This window comes from Protomyctophum bolini (assembly GCF_963924005.1).
Source record: "Protomyctophum bolini genome assembly, chromosome: 23".
NCBI classification, from domain to species: domain Eukaryota; kingdom Metazoa; phylum Chordata; class Actinopteri; order Myctophiformes; family Myctophidae; genus Protomyctophum; species Protomyctophum bolini.
In genome coordinates, this window is record NC_137884.1 from 4652385 (window position 1) to 4672580 (window position 20196).

Consider the following 20196-nt stretch of genomic DNA (forward strand, 5'->3'; position numbering starts at 1 on the left):
AAAACTAAGACTACATATGACAATTTAATCAACAAATAAAAACCAGACTGAAATGTTAAGGGACTAGTGGACACGAGATCCAGTAGGCATATAAGTCTCATTTTACACGTGGTTGCATGCTGAAAATATGAGTTAAAGATCGGCTAAAGATCTATACGGTTCCATTTGGTTGCAAACTCTCCATCATTTAGCTGGGGACCACCTGGAACCCCCTCAAGGACCACTGGTGGTCCCCCGGACCTGTGGTAGGTTATTGCCCCATGCAGCCTGCCTTGTGTAACAAGAGGGTGGATTTATTTTCTTAAGGGTCATATTGTACCAAAGGTGAGTACCGTAGGTGCATGCATGCGCAAAGCAAACAAAATATTCTATTTTGTCGATGACACAATGTGCTTTGTGTGAGTTCCATCTCAGAAGTGGAACTGAGAAGTGGTGTAAATTAGTAACCAAGTACATCTACTCGAGTCGAGTACTGTACTTATCAGTACAATTTTGAGGTATTTGTGGCTGTACTCAAGTATTTCCACTTTCCAATACTTCTGCTCCACTGCATCTCAGAGGCAAATATTGTACTTTTACTCCACCAGTACAATGCTTAGACAGCTTTAGCTACTAGTTACTAAATTGGTAGATTATTATTACAAAAGATATAGTTATCACTTCAGCCTTATATACATTTCGACCATTTGAAAATAGCCGATCTACAAGCTCACAATGCGTCACATCATTTGAAATTAGCCGATCTGCAGTAGATCTGCCATTTCCAAAGTAGTTTTTTGTATACATTTGAAACATTGAAACGGGACATTCTGTACTTTTACTTTTTGAATACCGGACTTTTACTTGTAGTTGTAACAGAGGATTTCTACATTGCAGTATTGATACTTTTTCTTAACGTACTTTTTTCCCCCCCATCACTGTCTGGAACTGAAGATATATATTTTACTATAGCTAGTTACTTAGATACATTATACTGAATGTTAGTATATACTACTGTCATGTAATTATTATTTTACCAAAATGTATACACCACAGTGACACAAAAAAAAACAGAAAGGCAGGCTATACTGCCAGACAATTTCTCATTACCGGTACATTACAGAATTTGATGTATCACTTATCAACAGCTAGAGAGCATGCCATACCATAATATCATTGTTAGAGTGGTCTCGTTATGATGACTTATTCCATATGTAGTAGCCCAGGCAGACAGATATAGGCTACACTGTGGCTATAGAATTATTGATGCAATACAAATAAAGCACTACAAAATAATAGTCTAATGTTGCGTCTTCAACCCGGGACAGAGGGGGGTATGCAAATCAATAGTGTAAACAGGCGCGACTGTAGTAGCCTAGTGTTGCTCTGATAAAGCACGTTAGAAATGGAGGGGGAATAAACGCATTTCGAACCCAACTGGAAAATAATAAGCTACAACAACTCAACACCACGTGATAATAATAACAGCAGAGATGATTAATTCAGGGTGAATATAGGCTGTTTGGCGCTACTAGTAGACAACACCCTGCAGCCAGGAGGAAGAAGCACGTTGTTGATAACTAAGGCGTACAGCCCCCATCATAACTTCATGCATGCATCATTGGCTAGTAAAAACACAAGAAAGAAGAAGATGAAAACATAATAATAATTGCACGTTAAACGTCCAATTAATTACACTTCACATAGAGCTGTGAACTCTAAATATAAACTAAATAATGCGTCTCCCTTGTGATTTTATTTTTATGTTTTTAATTAAAAAAACAAAAACAAAATAATATTATATAAATTCAAGCTGATTCCAAGCAACAACTATATAATCCGTGATCGATGTAGATTGATTGGGAGCCGATCGAGCACAACTCTGAGGATAAAAGAGAGTTTGGAGACATTATTTAGGTAGCCTACCTTGTGAAATGTGAATGTTGTTGGGGAGGACAGCTGCGTGAAGCGGTGGGCAAGGCGAGGATAGGACAGGAGGAGGCGGACTGAAAGTGATCGTTGCGTGGAGGGGAAAGACCCTTCCCATTTAACAACCCAACGCGACTCAGTGGAAATTTCCACAGCATGTGATGATGCTGCTGCTGCTGGTAACTCTTGAAAAGCATCATGTTACACTACAAGACAGACAGACCGCTCTCAAACATCTCGTAACATAACACACAAATAACGTGATATAATAACATATGCGTGCGTTACGACGGCCAATTATTAATTAAGCGCGAGCCGTGCACATTTTGAGGAGGCGTTTTGAAGACAGTGAATGGGGGTTTAACTTAAGACTGAAGTAAACGTGTGTGATTGTTGCAGTCTTTTGTTGACATTCCTTCCGTCATGTGTGGACACATTGTAGCAGCGACAACATGCGCTCCAAATGCGCGCGCGTCCTTAAAGGGAAAGGACGTGGGAAAAAGGATGTATCGATTGGTTAGCCTACTTTAAAGAGTTATAAATAAATAGAAACACACAAACACACAATTACAAACGTTTTGTTATTGGTGCAACTTGCATAATTCTGTCACTGAATTGTAAGGATTACATTAAGATACACCAGTCGATTATGTTAATAAGGGTAATAATAATAATAATAATAATAAGGTCAGGTGAGGTCAGATGTAGTTGCTGGCCAGCTCCATATATGCAGATCTAGGTGATGATCCAGTCTTCTTATCCAGGGTTAGATGAGGTCACTGTCGTGATCTTCATATATGGAGATGGCCATATATGGAGCCGTTGGAGCTTGTCACAAGGCTATATATGGTGGCGTGACGTGTCACGAGGCGTGAGGGACTGACAGCCATACGTATATGTTGGCGTGACGGACGGAACGACGGACAGAACCATGGACTGACTGACAGGTTTTGCATGTTTTCATAGTAATCTTTTTTTTTTGGGGGGGGAAAAGAAAAAAATCTTAAAAACAATTAAATATGTCAGTGATTTCTTTGTATAATCAAGTTATTTGTCTTATCTACCCTGTGCAATATGTGATTATGAAGCCTAAAAGGCAAACAGACTTACAAATTGTAACGTTCCAACTTTCAAAAACACAATTAAATTGTTAATCGCAAATTATTTGTGTGACAATTAATCGTCAATTTAAATGTGTAAATTGTGACAGCCCTGGGGATGGCTAAAGTGGAAGACACATACAGCAACTTGCAATTGGTCTGGTCTTTAAAATACTCAGAGGAACTGTGGCCATTTTACTGTCTGTCAAATCACTTCTCTGGAGAGAGAGAGAGAGAGAGAGAGAGAGAGAGAGAGAGAGAGAGAGAGAGAGAGAGAGAGAGAGAAACAAAAAACTCCCATATCTGTTGGGTGAAGAACAACAATGTGCAAACACAGCAGCAAGATTTGTGAGCTGCTGTGACAAGGATGTCAAATGGAATACAATCACCAATGGAATACAACTCATTGTGTGTACACCGTTTATACCCTACGCTGTTTACAGCAAATGAAATACTCTTATATAAACAGAGCAACTAACTTTAATTCAATTACATTTGCATAAATTGCTGCTACTTGTCGCAAATGTTTTTATACTTAGTAAATGCAAAAATCATTGAAATACTGCTGTCAACTTGATTGTCTTGTTCAACTTTTGTAATGTAAACATATGTTTTCTCATGACAATAAAGCTCATTTGAATTGAAAATTCAAATTCAATCTCTCGACAGACGCCCATGGGCAACAGAGGGAGGAGCTCCTCTGTTGTCTGAAGTATCCAATCAATCAATCTAAAAGTGGGCGGGCCTTTTCAACAGGGGTTCACTTACAGTAGCACAGGGGTTCTCGAACCCTTTCAGGCTGTTTCAGCTCCAGACCCAAAAGGGGTTCACTTACAGTACAGGCCACAGGGGTTCTCGAACCCTTTCAGCTCCAGACCCAAAAGGGGTTCACTTACAGTAGCACAGGCAGCAAAAGAGAGTATTAAAACTAAAACTAAAAAGGAACTACCGTATAGTAACTAGTTTTCACATAATTGTAGCCAGTGGAGTAAAAGTATAATATTTGGATCTGAGATGTAGTGGAGTAGAAGTAAGTAAGTATTGGAAATTGGAAATACTCAGGGAAAGTAGAAATACCTCAAAATGGTACGGTATACTGTACCAGCAGGCTCTGGAACAGCTTTTTCCACCACTATGGCGACCAGGTTTATGAACAATAGACACCGGCCCGACGGTTTACAGGCCTGTCGGTCTCACACATGCACGCAAACAACCACATATATTAAGGCAAGGTCTACTGTACTGTACATACAAAACAAGCACACGCACACACACACACACACACACACACAATTGTATTGCTGTAGTATAGTTAAACATCCCCCCACACTGTCACACAGCACCCGCATCACTACATTTAGATGCAAACAAGTACATTTAGAGGCACACACACACACACACACACACACACACACACTTACTGTAGTCGGAGTGGTCAACAGGTCAACAGAGCGGTTCGATAATTCTTATTCTGACGTGCTGTTTGTAGACGGAATGACCCGACCTCAACTGAACTCACATGTGAGGCAGCCAACATGAGACGGTCCGGCGGACTTTACCGTCAGTTAATCACCCTGCAGGGTCCCCAAGCTTCGTGATAAAGAGATAAACTATTGAGCTATAACCTAGAACTATAACCTAGAACTATAACCTTTCCCCGAAAGCAATCAGGGATGTGTATATCCTACGTTTGACAACACTGAGAATGTTCAGCCAGTGACAGTGGGTCAGCAGAATGTTGTTTCAGATGGAAATCAACATGACCATGCACTGTTGATTTTGATTTAGTTTTAGTCATAGTCCTTTGAATAGTTTTCATTTATAGTCACATTTTAGATGCCTGGAATGTTTTAGTGTTTTAGTCCACTAAATCTCATAAGATTTCAGTCGACTAAATCTACAGTTGATTTAGTCAAATAAATTGTATTCTGGTGGGCCTTAATGTCACTGTAATGGCTAATTTTACATTTGCTGAAAATAGCCAATCCACAAGCCCGAGCTTGTAGATTGCTGAGCTCTGTGGCACAGTTTAACATGCATCCTCTCAGCTAATAAACGCAATAATCTCCAGTTTTTCCCTGTCAAATCCTACAAATAGGACAAATCAAGTGAAGTCAAATACTCAGTCAAGTTAATTTATATAGCCTTTAAACACACTTCCAGTCTCAAAGGGCATACTACTAGGCCTACACTGCCTTTACACAGTAAAATTATGCATTGTTAATCTATCCATTTGTAACTGAGAGAATACAAGTGGAGTATAAACTGAACAAAAACAAATGGAACCAAATGAGCCCTTATGAACATAACAGGTCTGTAACACTTAGGAGGTCCTTGCAAATAGAGTGCTGCAGTCCCGCCCCCTTTCATGACGACGAGCGCCCCGGAAGACAATTTCCAATTCATTTTTCCCATAGACGTTTCATAAAGTATTTATTGAAAGACCTGTAAGCCTCGGTCAAAGCCAACTCAAATCGTGACAACTCATGACAACAAAACAAATAAAGAAAAACAACAACTTCTTTCAAATTATTTGTTCGGCCTAAAAAATGTGTTTGTTGTCATGAGTTGTCACGATCCCAGTTGGCTTTGACTGAGTCTTACAGATCATTAAATAAATGATAATGTATAAATGATGGATTAGGGGTCAGGAAAGATAGGCCTTTTCGGGGAGGGGTCAGAATAAATTATGGATTTAGAGTCTAAATCCATAATTTATAATGGATAACAGTCTACATTTTAGACTGTTATTTTTTAAATTAAACATTAAACTTTGCCACGGACAAGACCAAGTCTTTGCCACAGTCGGACACATTTGTCCATGTACGGACCAATTAAGGCATCTGGTCCCTGAGCCAATCATGTGATATTTTTGCCAACCTGTGTAGTGTGGGTGGCCACTGTGACTTTTAACCCAGCCATGCATGTGTCTTGCAGCACTGTACAAGATGTTACACAGCATTCTCATTGTTGTTGACTCTAAAACACTCCCTCTTGCCTTAAGTCAGAGCCCAGCGAAAACAGCGCAACGTGCGGCCCCCACACCGATTTCCTGGATAACAAACACATCTGTACTGAAAAATACAGATGCTGTTATTGAAAAATACAGGACTCTGTATAACATGTTTGGTAGACAAACAACACTGGAGGGTGAATATGAAAACATGGTATGACTGCTGTTTCTGAAAGGAACATCTGCACGTTATAATTAGACTAAAAATAAAGTTCTCCTCTGGACAGAAAGGAAAGGACACAGACCCCTGCTAGGGTATATTCAACCTCTGTCAATGGATGTTTATCCAGATGGATGTTATTATGAACATGAGAGCAGCTGAGACACTAGAACAGCCTTCATACACTAATAACTAGAAAATAGATTATTTTAAGTATAAAGAATTGGGATAAAACTAAGGTCTGAAGGCAAAGAAAATACAATGCATCTGAAAGTGTCTTTTTTAAAAGAGGAAGATCCGGGCACTTGCATCACATCTGAATGTGTGTTATGAATAAGAATACACATACTGTATCTTCAACACTCACACATTGGGTGGCATATTAGACACTAGACACAACATTCAACGACATCAACAATTCATTACTTTAAGGGGAAATTATACGTTAAAATCCATTGTTGAGTTTACACACAAGCAGTGACATGGTAAACATTCAGATTTACTGTCGGCATGAAAGGATGAACAATTAAGGGTTATATATGACTCGCAATCCTAGACATGACCCAGAATATTCCATAGCTGGGTGTGAAACGGGGAACATCGGTTCACTTAAAATTTGCTTAATTGCAGGGATTTGACCACGGTCAAGGTTAAGGGCCATAAAATCAGAAGCTTTGACTACAAAGGGGATCTAAAATAACCATGCCTGGTAAACGAGCATCCATTCTTTAAAACGGTAAACATTTTGGCTAGCCATCGTAGGTCTTCTTCAAAGTGTGTGTTAAACTTTCATTAATCATTCAATGCCACCGGGTTTACACTAGGTGTTGATTATGTGCCACAAAAGCCCATTATATAAAAATGAAATAAATTGAAAATCCAATGTGCACGTCATGTGCACATTGGATATATATATATATACAGTATATATACAGTATATATATATATATATAAAAGTCCATGGCAATCTAGGACATACGGGATAGGTGTCATAAGGCGTCATTTGGCATGGAGTGAGTTTTAACGTCTATATACTTTTAATCATGTAAAACATATCAACCTATTCAACAACGACGCATGCTGAAGTACATGCAGAAGATTGCTTTTTTCCCACTACGAACAGGGTTTTGGAACTTCAGTTTGATGATTACACATAACACAAACGTGCAACCGTATCACACTGAATTCATGTGTATAAATGTGTTCAGTACAGGGGATAAGCACCATGCGTACAAGTGAAAATAAAACAAATGCAAATTGTGCAATTGTGAAATGGCGCCCTAAAATGCAGTGACTAAATCAATGTTGACAGTTACTGGGAAGTCGGGGGTCAAGAAATTCCACAGAAAAGGGAGTTAAAGGGGAATGGCTTGGTTGAGTCCTCATTATTAATGACTGTTAAGGGCTTGATATAATTCATTGTGTGATACTATACACGCAATAAATTATACCAATTAAGGCCTAAAAAGTCACTAATATTAACTGACATAATTATGCTAGTGGTCCAAAGCAAGGTTGAGAACTGGTCTATTCTAATCCAATGTGGTGCTTATTCCGTTCACTTACTCAAGGTTCAAGGTTGTACTTATTACTTACTTTATCCAAGCTTCTAAATCAAACGCATCAACTGATTTACTGATTTGTAACTTATGTATAAGTGGGAACATGCAATAAAATGGGCATAGTAATGAAGACTCCAGGCAATCCGGTACACTTCCCCTTGCTTGACCGTCCGACTTCCCAGTAACGGATCATCTACACGAGTGGGATCCCACTGTAAGGTCACCACTAGGTCCTTTAGTCAAGCCATTGTCCTGACCCACAGATCCGACCGGTATGCGCATACAGGCGATATATATGGAGATGAAGTTATCCAGAGCTGCTGATCCAACCCATATGCGCATATTATACTGATGAAATCAGGGATGGGAATGAAAGGGATACAGACAGATGGGTTTGCATAACCGGATGCATTCCCAACTTGCATCGTTCCCGAGTAGGCTGGGGCCAGTCTAGTTCAAATAAGAACTGACAACATCATGTGGACTACAGGGCCAATGTTTGAATACTGCCTCACAAAGTCATATGACTTTGATCAAGGCACTTGAACTGCACAGGGGTCTGTACAAATCCTTCTAGCCAAGAAATGAATAAAATTAACTGCAAGTGTCCAATGATTATAATAATAAACCTACTGTCGGAGTTGGTAGCGCTGTGGCCTCACAGCTAGAAGGTTCCGGGTTTGATTCCCGCGGGGCGCGTGTTCTCTCCTCCACATCATCAGCGTCTATAACCTAGGTGGGGTTGGTCCAAACATGTTTAAACAAACATTAAGGGTTATACTCTTGTCTAGTCTGAATGTTTTCACTATAAGCCCATTGAGGTCCGGCTGTTTCAAAACCACCATGGATTTGGGCAACATTTTTTTTAGCTTTTGGACTACATAAAATAGTAGTTTGTTCCTAAACCACGCACGTGATATGTCTCTCTTAGACCACATGGCAATGACCAACAGTGAAAATCTTTTAGCTTGTAATGTATTCTAAAATCCCCCCCCCCCTGTGCCAAGTCCGTCTGGCAACAACAATAACAAGGCCTCGACATAATTTCCTGATTGTTCCGCTCTCCTGCTGGCCTGTCTATTAATTGTTGAAGTCTGTTACATAATGTATTATGCAATCTATTTTTTTGGGACGCTATTTTTCTGGCCCCTGTTCACTAATGGGGCTGCGGGGGCAGGTTTATGCGTCTGTCTGGGGTTTGCTGTCGACGTTCATAGGCTCAAAAAAAGAGCACCCCCCCCCCCCCAACACACACAGACACACACACACACACACACACGTTTCCTGGAGTCAGGTTCCAGCCGCAACGAACTCACACAAACATGCGGTCAAATGTTCAACTATCAGTGGTGGAAAAAGTATTACATTTTCTTTTACAAATGTTTTACTTGGGTTTGGGCGCTGAAAATTACAAAATGTGCAGAATGTCTCATTTAAAGTTTTCAAACGTATAATCTTTAGAAAATAGCATCTGCTATATAACTTGAAAATGTATATAGGGAGTAAGGGACTATAGTAACTAAAGTTTTCAAATGAATGTAGTGGGGTTGAAGAATACAACATTGGAATCCGCAATATAGTAGAGTAGAAGTAAAAGTAATGGAAATACTCAAGTAAAGTACAAATACCTCAACTTTACTATATTATATATATATAATATTATATATATAATATTATGTATTATACTGTATAGGGGATACAAAAATCTCCATATACGACTGTGAGAAGGTTCGAACGGCCAAGGCTCCAAAAGGTTGAGTCCACAATGCAGTTTCTTTTGGTACTTTATTTAACCTCCAAACGGTCACAGGTTGCCCCGTCTCCAGACTATCTGGAGATGAGCATAAAAGGGCCTGAGGGCGAGGGCGAGAAGGGCGAGAAGCGGCCTCGCCCCAAAGGGCGTGCACGCATCCGATTGGGCGACAGCAGACTGCTGGGCGAGCGCTGGCGCTTTGGCATGGGGTGTCAGATCAACACATGTAATGAATTCTGTACTGGCCATATATGGAGCGTGTCTTGTGTACAGGGTTTGATGAGGTCAGATCAACATAGGGAATGTCAGAACAGGTCAGCTCCATGGAGATCTAAGGGTGGCAGCGGGGGCAGTGTCTTGAGTGTATAGACTAGGGTTTGATGAGGTCCCCAGGTTGATTCTTAGGGCCGATTCATACTCCTATTTTAGAGCCTAATAAAAGTCGGTTCGGCTAGAGCCTACAATGTGACGTCATTTGAGGTTCGGGGGCCGAAACAGCGGTAAAATAGGAGTATGAATCGGCCCTGAGTCAGGGTGGTGGCCCCTGGTTCATAATCAGCTAAAAAACCCTGTATTGGAGTAATGTTAACTCCGTAGATTTAGACACATACAAAACGGGGAAAAAGTACAAAGATCACGGCACTCCACATTTACAATGTTTGAGAACCAGCTGCACCAGGGCAATTAATCCTCCTGTCGTCCGTTTCTGCTGTGTCACTCGCTGGGCAAAATATTGTTCACACAAACGGAGACTTGTCTGACGGGACGGAACGTGTCATGCGGCAGTTGTTTCGTCAAATTGAGTTGCGCTAATTCCACAAACGGCACGGGGCACGTATATAGCTGAGGCAGTCGGGGACCGCGGCGGCCATGACACGAGAGAGAGCGTGCTCGTGGGGGCCGTGCAGGTGGTGGGCGGGTTGGGGGATGGGCAGATATGATTCCCTGTACTTTTCCGTTGGGCAGCTGAATAAATGAGGGCCTCTGGAAGTTTCTATAAGCCCCTCCAGTCTTGCCTCATCAAGGGGGTTGATTTTTCTTCCCTTGAGCTTTTGAATTCTATACCCCCCCCCCTAGACCCCCAATCCCTTCAAATAGAGGGGGCCCCCCAGGCGTCTCTCAGCAAAAGTGTTATTGTACTCAATGTAGTGTGTGTGTGTGTGTGTGTGTGTGTGTGTGTGACATCTTAGCCCTGGAGGATCTGGCTGAGTCCTCCTGAGGCCATTTCTTTATCTCGGTGTGTCCCAACCTGAGGTCCGGGGCCCTCTTGTGGGGCCGTCCCAAAGGTCACACAGGCTGATGAAGGCCGTTCACGGCCGAAACGTTGTGTCTTATTTATGGTGTATTGAATAAAAAGCAAACACCTTTGGAGCAAACCTGTGTGCGGACTCTCCTCTCTTCTCTGTATGTATACCTTAGTCCAGCACCAGACAGGAACTGGATGTGCGCTAGCCACCTACCTTTTCACACAGGCAGGAGGGGCATGTCCAGGACCGGATAGGACAGTCTAGCAATCCCATGGCAGATGGAACATCCAGACCCAGTCCCTGTACTGTACTGTACTGTACTGTACTGATTCACCTGAAATCATCATATATACAGTTAATATGTATGTGTGTGTTAGGCTGCACAACAACAGTGACACTTGGTTTTGAAAACCAACCAAATGCTATTTTCATGCTCGGACACAGCCAGCCAGCCAGCCAGGGACAGACCCAGCCAGGGACAGACCCAGCCAGGCAGCCAGAGACACACAAAGCTCCTTAATGAAGTGGTTGCACCACTTAAAAATTAAAAAAAATTAAAAGATAAGACATAGTGGTGTCTTTGGGCCATCTTTGGGTCATCGGCCCTGGCCACACATTGCCAAAATTGAAAAATCACAGTTAATTGCCACGTTTAAAAAAATATCACACCCGAAAAGTGAGGGGTGCTCTTATCATTATACATCATCATACATCATCTCATGAACAACTGAACTTCTGTGATTTGCTCGTCTATACATATGACGTAAATTTTCCCTTCATTGTCAATGGCATTTAATGTTTGTGTTGCCACAAATTTACGTCATATTTGGCGGACAATTTACCTCATTTCTCCTTACATCAATGGCAAATATTGAGACGTGTGGGGACAAAAGCTGTATATAGGAGGGGCTAGCGCCCCTCAAAAAGAGCAGAAACATACAATATACAAGTTCACGCATCGTGATGCGAGGCATTGTGATCTTGATTGGCTATTCGTCATACGAGTTCGGAGCATAGGGCTGCATAAGTGGTTCAAATCTTCTGTAAAACACAATGTGTGTGTGTGTGAGAGAGAGAGAGAGAGAGAGAGAGAGAGAGAGAGAGAGAGAGAGAGAGAGCATAATGTGGGGGGTCTCAGCTTTTTTCAGATCATGCAAGAGCGCTCCCAAAGAAAAAAGGTCACCGCTGCGTTAACCATGCGAGCAGGCAGGCAGGGTCCCCCCGCCGTCTTCCTGTCAACGTGCTTATTTTTATTTTTTCAGACTTGACCTCTTGACCAACCAACAGCCGACGGCAGACAACTCATTGAAACATCTTGTGGGGAATTGTTTTTCCCGAATAGAAATATTTAGACTATTATTACAAAACATACATTAACCAGCCTCATATACACTTTATACTTTATTTGAAAGTACATTTTGAAGAACACTTTTGTATTTACTCTACACACTAGTATTTCTATTATTGCAGTATATTGATTCATCAAACCATGTACAACCCAGATTCGGCACAAACAAGGGACTAAATTCATTTAGCTCCTATGCCACCAAAATGTGGAACGCCCTATAACAGCCATTAATCCTTTGACTCCTTCAAAACCCCGCTCTCAAAGAGCACCTATGGACGGCTGCAATTCGAAACTGGCCTCCATAAATCAAGTCTGAGTCACCCCCCAACCCACCCCCTTTTCCCCTTACTGTATATTTCTTTTCCCTTTTTTCTTTCTTTATATGGTGATTTCCAGTTTTTTGCTATAGAAGTGTATATTTATACGTCTCTAAATGTTGAATTGAAAATGGTGGACCCTGTTGTAAACAAGTGTAATGCTTAGTTACCTGGAATGTTTTAGTGTTAGTCTACGACCCCCGCATTAGTGAACAGGGGCCAGAAAAATAGCGTCCCATACGATTTTAGTCGACTAAATTGTATTTTGGCGGGCCTTGATGCCGTCATAATGACTGATTTGACGTTGTGAGCTTGTAGATCGGCTATTTTCAGCATGCAACCAAGTTTAAATGACTTATACTGGATCTCTTGTCCCTTCCTAACAGTCTAGTTTTAATTTGTTGACGAAATTGTCTATATATATTTAGTCTTAGTTTTAGTCATCATAGCATACTGTAGGTTTCATTTAGTTTCCAATTAGTTTGTCTTTCGCCTGTGAAAAAAGGTAGTCGACGAACTGTTTTTTCATATAGTTTTAGTCGATGAAATCAACACTGGTGACTCTCAAACAGTCAAGTTGCATTCAAGGACATCATGGGTGGGTGGGCCTCACATTGCTTACCTGGAATGTGAACTCTCTAACCCTTCCTTAAGCTTCACCTTTCGCCTATGACTGCTTAGGCATGGGGCAGTGTGTGTGTGTGTGTGTGTGTGTGTGTCGTGTATGTGTGTCACGTAGCCAGCGTAATATGGACGCACACACATGCAAAAACACACACACGCAAAAAACACACACCTGTACATACATAGTTCACACTACAGAGAGAAACACAAACCCAGGTGCATGCATGTAGCAGAAAATAAAGAAAGACACTGGGAACTGTCCGTACACTGACAAATGTGACATGTGTGTGGCACATCTTTGATAATAATAATAATATTATTTTGTTCATATATTGCAGAGTAGACTAGGAGATTAGTGTCATTGAGGGGGCAGAAAACAGTGCCGAGTGCTGTTCATGCAGCCTGACAACTGTTTTAAAGTATTGTACAGTGGCAACTAAAGTCTCTGTAATGTTTATGTTGTACAATTACTAAAAACTATCTAAAATAAAGGAATTTAAGATCATTAAAGCTGTGCTGTTGCCCCGCCCGATTCTAGTGCTTTCCGTCAACTTCTGGTCCAGGACTTTGTAACTACTCGGCTCCCCATTAGCTGACCCCGATAGCCACACGGAGCCGCCATTGCACTGGCCCCATGTGGAGTGAACGGAGATGTCGTATTATATTCAGTGATTTCACGTAATTCAAATATCACGTCTTTTTTTTGTTTTGTTGTGATAATCCTCCCTACTATAGAGTGTGCTGACCATATAAGGAGTTCCTCCCTGTCCCCCGTTAACCCCTGGGGGTCAAAACAATCTTTCCGCCAATCATGATCGAGCGGGGGGGGGGGGTGTGTGTGGTGTGTGCGCTGTTGGCCCACTGTAGTGCGTGCATGTGCACATCTTGTTACCTCCTTCAATGGCTCTGATATAATGTGATACAGTGTTGATTTTGACAGCAAATTGTAGTTTTAGTCTTTTGAATAACATTTCATTTAGTTTAAGCTATACTTTTGTGACCTGAAATGTTTAAGTGTTTTTGTGTGGGTTTGTCGACTAAATCTATACAGTTCATTTTGTCGACAAAAATGCATTTTGGTGGGCCTTGATGGCGTCGTAATGGCAGATTTTACATTTGGTACGTTCCATGCTGAAAATATTCGATCTACAAGCTCACATTCATGGGATAGAATACAAGGCTTCTGTGGCAAAGTCAGAATCACTCTGTTTCTGCCAGATATATTGTCACATATAAGGAATATCATGTGGTCAAACAAACCCAATATTAATATAGTCTTTCTATTCTACTGTACCGGGGCTCTATACAAGGCCTGCTCCTTTTTCACAATGGGTTGCAGCAACACTATAGAGTATAGACTGAATGCCATACCTTGCAGTTGTATAAGAACATTAGGAGCATTCACAGAAAGCCTGCCGGGGCGGGTTGCCTACCCCAGAGCTGTGTCAAGCGTGGGTTGATAGCAGCCAGGACTGACACGACGAATCTGCGGCGGGAAATAAGAGTTTTCACGGTGGCCGGGAAGAACAGTGACACGCCCTTCTTCCTACAACAACAAGCACACAAAACAAGAGAAATCTGGTTACCCATCGACGCAGAATCATCCTAGCTAGACATTATTGCAAAACTCCCCTGGAGATAACCGTTTGAAGAACCAGCATCTCTAGAAACAGAAAAGAAATGAGCCGAACAGAAAAAGTGCCCCTTGGGGCACAGGTCTCTATACCAGGCCAGGTCCGTTTATTGTGGCCTCCTGATGGCGCTATAATAGGCCAATGTGAGAAGGCTGCAATTTGTTCTTACGCCTTTGATGGCAATTGGATGATTTGAGGCATTTTGTTCCAAAAATTTACCTGTTGGTGGCTCTATAACAGGCCAATATGAAATGGGTGGGATTTATTTCTCAGCCTAGTAGTAATGTGCGTGAAAACTTTCACGTAAATTGCGGGATTTTTGTCTAAAAAGTAATCTAAAGAAATGTGTTTTTACAAAAGTTGGCCTCCTGGTGGCGCAATAAAAGGCAGATGTGAAAAATGCAGGTCAAAGGTTTTTCCTTGGCCTCTAGGGATCGGTGCAGTTATCATCATGTGTACACTATACAGTACACTTTTCAGAGTTAAATAAACACTGCAGAATAGGGAGGAAAATGTTGAAAATGCAAAGTAAGACTTTTGGGGACAAAATATGCAATTACTGGGGGCGAGAGAAAAAAGTAATAAGTAACTAGTTACGTTTGGCAGGGAGTAATAAGTAGTTTAACTTTAATAAGTAATAAATGACTGTTTAATTAAGAGTAACTTTGACAACACTGTCCATGACATACCTCAAGAAACCTATACAAAGTTTACAACAAATCTCCAACAATGGTACACTAACAATGACCGGGCGCAAATTGTGCACAGAGCACATACACAATGTACATTTTAAAACAGGAAAAAATAAATATATGGGCCTATGCAAAGGCTAGTACACATCCGAACATGTGCAGGTGTTGGACTGTGCAGTCAAGATGATCCTTTTAAAACTTCTCAAAGGAACTTGAGCTGCAGGTCATTCCACGACCAGGGGCCAAAGAAAACAAGACACTTTTTACCCCCCCTTACCAAAACCTTTAGGGATTCAGCCAGCGTAATTATCACCCCCTCACAAACTGCTAAACTTGCTGAATGGGCTATATGCCCACAGAATAACTCTTACTATGGTACTTCCGGCCGAGCCCCTTCCCTACTTCCTTCACAGGTGTTACAGATGATACTAATTAAGGCTCTGTTCCATTTAGTGTACTGGTTATCGAACGTTTTAATTTCAGGGAGGGGCCTGGTGACCCTGGTGTAGCAGAGTGTTTCCACTGAGTTTGACCGCTTGACCAGAATGGAACAGATCGAGCCTTCATTAGTATCGTCGGTAACAGACTGTGAGGGAAGTATAGAGAAGGGGCCCGGAAGTAGTGAGACGTATTTCTGTGTGCATAGAGCCTATTGAATTCTGCAGAGGGGATATAGAGTAAGATTCCAGAGTTAAAACACCTACTATTGCCAATATGAATTTAAAAGGCACTAACATTATTGGTTCAAAATTCCTTACACAGTGTTAGACTGAACTAGACTCCTCCATGTCTTGGAACCATAGACTGTAAAGAAATATGGACAAAGCGTTCTCCGGGTCTGATATGGACGTAAGATGAAGCCTGTCAGTCCTTGAATTGTAAATCGCCATCTTTCTAGATCCGTTTGGGCCCAGCTGGCCATTGGCTGGCCCAGACAATGAGGCGGAACTTCCCCCCTTCTTCGTTGGTTTTTATTTTGACTCGAACGGGGGTGGCTCCCGATCATAGACTGTAACGGTAGCCCCTCAGAACATACGCAACTTTATGGTAATCTTTTTAATAAATGGGACCATAATGTTCCAAAAAGAATATTATGACATGAGAAATGAGACTTTAAACTAGTGACTGGAAGCAGAAAGTATTCATGACCATGTTTATTAAGGTAATACAATCTAGGTGAAGTTGGGCCCAAATACATGAACCTCTATGGAGCTATGGGGTTTTTTGGGCCCAATGACAGCTCCACAACAGGCCATTATATGAACTTTCAGGAAGTCCCGATTTCCTTAGTGGCTTCACAAAATATCTGTCTGACTGCCCCCCTGCTTGGAACACTCAAAATCAGGCTTTGGGCCAAGGCTGCGCACGCACGCACGCACGCACGCACACACACACACACGCACGCGCACGCGCACGCGCACACGCACACGCACACGCACACGCACACGCACACGCACACGCACACGCACACGCACACGCACACGCACACGCACACACACACACACACACACGCAAGTGCACAGTCGCACACGTCAGCCTGGCGGAGATAATACATTTTTCAAGACAGATTCTGTCAACAGCATAATGTATGGCATTGTAACAGCCCAAGGTCTGTTAATTGTGCCTTTCTTCGTCCTTTGTTGCAACTTGCAGGCTTGTTGCAGTGTTGTTTTTGTAGACTAATTCTATTCTAGGGAACTAAATGAAAACTAAGCTATGATGACTAAAACTAAATATATTGACATTTTCGTCAACAAATAAAAACTAGACAAAAATGTTAGGAAGGGACTATAGTGGACAAGAGATCCAGTAAGTCAATTTGCATGCTGAAAATAGGAGATCTACAAGCTCACAACGCGTTGCAGAGCGACACGTGAGCTTGATCGGCTATTTTCAATTTCAGAAAGTGTAAAATCAGTCATTATGACGGCATCAAGGCCCACCAAAATTTATTTAAGTCGACTAAATCAACTGTAGGCCTACATTTATTATGATCTTATGATATTTAGTCGACTAACACCAAGACATTCCAGGTGACTAAAATGAGACTTAAACTAAATGAAAACTATTCAAGAAACTTTTATGACTAAAAGATGGCTTTCAACAGCTGCTAAATGTATGCTCTGACTATGGGGTAGTGTATGATATCAAATAGCTAGCCTATAATGCCAAATGATTCTGCAGGACAAAAGGGGATAAAAACCTCTCATTTCCCTCCTTGTATCTATCTGATCAGCCGGTGTTATCCATTTGCAGTAAAGCTACGTATCTGGGACATGTGATACTGTCTGATGATGAGGATCTGTATAGGCAGCGCCGTATACTGTATGCTCAGCCTCAAGTGAACATGCTGGGGAGGAAATTTCACTCATGTTCACCTGAGGTTAAAGTAAATCTCTTCAGAGCAGAGTCCCCTGTATACTGCCCCCTTGTGGGTTAAATTTGAGAAAGCAAGCATGTATAAACTGCAGGTTGCCTATTATGATTGCATGCGTATATTATTGAAACAACCAAGGTGGAGCAGTGCAACTGTGCAAGACAAGTGAGTTATTCTGTAGTGTGGGAGTATACACTCATGCCTTACTGAGAAACTTAATGTAGCCTACTACAAATGTATGTGTCGGCTCAATGAGTCTCAAAACTATAATAATGCATTGCTGCTACAGTAACCCCAGCTTCAGTAGCACTAGCTAAGAAGCCTAGATTAAATGGGAGTTGTATCCGACACGTATGGAAACGTATATTGTGCCCAATTCTCATGAAAATGATACCGGACTAACCGGAGGAAATCACATTAGGGTTCACTAACTTCACTCGTCAAACTGGCGGTGATGAGGATGATGGAAAGAACAATACGTTCAGTGTAAAAAAAAACCTAATGTCATTTGTACAAAAAGAAGTGGAGAGCCGTGAGAGAACGGCCAATCTTACGCAAGGAACGCATGACCCCCCAGAGAGAGAATCAAGAGAGCGCTCAGAGCGAAAAGAACGGAAAAAGGGAAAACCTACAGCTGCGGCGCTGCCTCGACAGCTGCATTCCATGCTGCGATTCAGAGATGATTCAAAATGCATATTCTAGACTGTAATGGTAATCACAAATCCAATAACTGTACTGAAGTGACTGTTGAAATAAGAAGAGAAACACCGAGGAAACAAGGCAGCCATGCAGGTGTTTTGTATGTCTGGTAGCCTTAGGCACTAGGCACTATACTAGGCAGGCATGTCGCGCGTAATTGTAGAACGCAGGGCATTCACTGTGAAGAGTGCGGGCGCAGACACCACAAAACAGTTTGCAATCAAACAGCCAGTCAATATACAGCGCATGATAGACGCGCCGACCACGGCAACGACAGACAGGCTGACCACAGTGTTGCAGAGGCAGTTATAGTGTAGCAAGGAACTCTGACAATAGTACAGTATAGGCCTATTACTGCAGACAGCTACCATTTGGATAGATGCACCAACGCAAAGCCAAGTAGCCAGGTGCCTATTGGGGTAGCACCCGCAGTTGCATTAGGATATTTCCAGAGCACTTAACCTGCCAGTTATAGGTAAAGAAACGTTGAATATGTACGTGTTTGGTTCCAAAATAACACCCAAGAGAATTACCTGCAGGAAAGTGAAGGCTCGTTTGAGAAATATTAACAATCAAAGCATTGATGTCCATTTATTGGAAACACCCAAGTTGAGCTCTTCTATGATTAAAGCGCCAAACGGAAAGATAAGGAGGGACTTGGAAGCAAAAGGAATGCCCATAGCAGAGGTACCCATCATAGGGATAAGGGATGGATGCAGTGGAATTATGAGTCCTAATTGGCGGAGACCATATTGGAAAATGGTCACAGGAAAAATGGAGAGACTGAATGAAGGACTAGTTGCACTGGAAAGTGTATTTGGATGGCTGCGGTGCAAGGAGAAGTCACCACGCTAAATATCATGACTGAAGTTGTGGACATTGAAGTGATGCACATCAGCGTCGGAGAGGAACAGGCACTGTCAGATCAGTTACGCAACTTTTGGGAAATCAAATCCCTTAATTGGAATTCACATTAAAGAAATGCATTCTGAGAAAGGAAGACATGGCAGTGTATCCCAAGCCCGGCAAGCCGTGCATATCCACGGCTTTACAACAGGCCAAGTTGCGTCTCACACACATGTTAGACATAGCCTAATATGAAACTTATGTTAGACATATGTGGCATATATGAAATTGGACCCCCAACATATATGTGCATATGCACTTATATGAACATATACGCACATGTACATATGTACATATATAATATATATATTATGTACAGTCAGTACATAAATAATACAATAATTGTGAGAGCCTCGGATCTATCAAGGAATTGATCCCGTGCGCCATTCTAATGCCGTGCTGTTTATTCCTGTGTGTCAGCCCCAATAACGTCACACGGGCAGCTCTTCATGCTTTTAACGTATTTATTTCACCATGCAAAGAGTTGGGTACAGCATCAGATCTGCGTGATATTAGAAATAAACCATAATTAGATAGATTACAGACACTGGATACTTACAGACAAACATTTCGCTCCACACCATTTCAAATTGTTGACGTACCTGCGGTCAGGTCAAAGCCGTTTGCTCTTCCGGGTCAATCCTTCCCTCACGTGAACGTGAACACACCTTAGAGGAACACACGTACCTCCAGGTCACCAAGGCTTCTCTTGGTACCACGTACCACTCTGATGTCATCCCCGAATCTGATTTGATAAAAAAAGAGGCATCATTAGTTCAGAAGCAAGCTACAAAATGCACATCACAATTCGCGTTATGTCATCAGAAACGTTTGCTCATTTTAACTCACTATGAGG

General features: G+C 41.8%; 1 protein-coding gene across 1 annotated transcript in view; it reads right to left on the bottom strand.

Annotated features, from left to right (window-relative positions):
- The window catches only part of slc38a4 (solute carrier family 38 member 4), a 64566-nt gene extending 62565 nt beyond the window's left edge, over positions 1-2001 (bottom strand). The window contains exon 1 of the mRNA XM_080757710.1: positions 1906-2001. The gene's annotated coding sequence lies outside the window, so the exon portion shown is untranslated. The remainder of the gene's footprint in view (positions 1-1905) is intronic.
- Positions 2002-20196: the final 18195 nt, after the last annotated feature.